Here is a 2,431-nt window from a genome sequence, read left to right on the forward strand (position 1 = left end):
CAGGTTATTTTTGTGACTCTGATTCATTTTATATGGGCAAGGAGGGGGAAGAAGAAGAGAGTGGGAGGGAAGCATAGGATTGAAAGTGTTCAGTGATGTTTGGTTATAGAAGCTGTGAAGGAGACTGCTTTACTTGGCCAGGGGTTCCCAAACTTCAGTGTCAGAATTACGGAGGGTTTATTAAACTACAGATGGTCTGGAATAAGGCCTGATGGTTTTTATTTATTTATTTATTTATTTATTTATTTATTTATTTATTTATTTATTTATTTGACTCGGAGTCTAAGGCCTGATGGTTTGCATTTATTTATTTGAGTCATAGTCTTATTCTGTCGCCCAGACTAGAGTGCAGTGGCACGCTCACAGCCACCGCAGCCTTGACCTGCTGGGTTTAGGTGCTCCTTCCACCTCAGCTTTCCCAATAGCTGTAACTATAGGTGTGCCCTACCATGCTTGGCTAATTTTTTTTTTGAGTTGGAGTTTCACTCAGTCGTCCAGACTGGAGTGCAGTGGCCACTCCCGGCCACCGCAGCCTCACCTGCTGGGCTCCGGTGATCCTTCCGCCTCAGCCTTCCGAGTAGCCGGAATTATAGGCATGCGCTACCACGCCCAGCTGATTTTTTTTTCTAGATTTATTGTAGAGATGAGGTCTCGCTGCCCAGGCGGGCTCAGGCAATCCACTCACCTCAGCCTCCCAAAGGCGCGGGATTACAGGCTGAGCCACCGAGCCTGGCTAATGTTTTGATTTACTGTAGAGATGAGGTCTCGCCAGGTTGCTCAGGCTGGTCTCGAACCCATGGGCTCAGGCAATCCTGTCGCCTCTGCCTCCCAAAGAGCTGGGGTTACAGGTGTGAGCCACCATGCCTGGCTTTGATGATTTATAACTCTAACTTGATGCTGATGCTGCTGGGTCTAGGGACCACCTTCTGACAACCACTGCTGTAGACCAACTTTGTAGTCCAGGACTTGTTTCATAATTCAAAATATTCAAAGCAATTCCAGGTAATTAGTAAAGTATGGGTTTTGCAATTCAGTGTATGGCAAGTTCCTTGTGGGCAAAGAAGGTAGTGCTTATTATTTGCTTTCACGTGAACAGATTCAGTTAGTGCCCTGAGCTTCCTGAAGTCCATGCCCTTTCACTACTCCTTGAATTTAAAGCAAAACTGGGGAATATGAGGGCATTGTTTGCCAGCTTCTTGATAAGACTCGGCTGGGGCATTTGCACAAAGGACACGAACCTACAGCGTCAGAATTTCCTGTGATTCTTATCATCTATAAAGTTTGGGAGATGTAGTCCTTGGGCCTGTCCCCTGGTTCTCCATTCCTGGATGGCATCTGACCACTTTAACTGAACCCAGGTGCTTCCCACTGCCACCCACACTTTTCCCTCTGCAGTAATAGGTTTTATGCAATGGAACCTGTATCCGAAGATTGTTTCAGAAGACTTGGAATGGACCAAGAAATCTGCATTTTATTTATTTTTTGAGTTGGAGTCTCACTCTGTTGCACAGGCTAGAGTGCAGAGGCACACTCATGGCCACTGCAGGCTCAACCTGCTGGGCTCAGGTGATCCTTCTGCCTCAGCTTTCCAAGTAGCTGGAACTACAGGTGTGTGCCACCATACCTGACTAGTTTTTTTTTTAATTATTATTGTAGAGATGAGGTCTCATTGAGTTGCCCAAGGCCGGTCTTGAACCTCTGGGCTCAGGCAATCCTCTCGCCTTGGCCTCCCAAAGTGCTGGGATTACAGGCTGAGCCACTGCACCCAGCCAGAAATCTGCAATTTAAACAAGCTACCTGGATGATTCTGATGCAGGTAATACCTGGACTGCACTTTGGGAAACATGCCCTACATAGCAAATGACGGTCTGTAGCATATAATGATGGAAGCCCACAAATACATACCTACTGTGCACCAGGAACTCTTCCAAGCACTTCAGATAGCCTCTGTGATAGGTGCTCTGATTATTTTGCATATGGAAAACTAAAACAGTGTAAGTTCTGTGTGACTCTGAACAATTCAGAGGGTGAAGTTGAGATTCTAGTCTAGCTCTGAGTTTGACTCCAAGTCTGTGTCCTTTAATCACTACATGATGCAGCCTCTTACACTGACAATGTTGTGTCTCAGCCCTGCAATCACCAAGTCCACATTTTGCATAACGTCACATTATGGTGAAACTAACATTCACATTTAAAAGCAACATGTCAGCTGAAAGCACTACTGAAGGATGGGGACTGGTAGAAGGATGTTACGATCCTTTCCGCCTCAGCCTTTCAAGTAGCTGGAACTATAGGCGCATGCCACCATGCCCAGCTTATTTTTTGATTTATTGTAGAGATGCGGTCTCACCAAGTTGTCCAGGCTGGTCTTGAACCCCTGGGCTCAGGCAATCCTCTTGCCTGGGCCTCCCAAAGTGCTGGGATTATAGGC

This window comes from Carlito syrichta, unplaced genomic scaffold (genome assembly GCF_000164805.1).
Source record: "Carlito syrichta isolate Samal-C Ts95f unplaced genomic scaffold, Tarsius_syrichta-2.0.1 Scaffold301868, whole genome shotgun sequence".
Taxonomy (NCBI): Eukaryota; Metazoa; Chordata; class Mammalia; order Primates; family Tarsiidae; genus Carlito; species Carlito syrichta.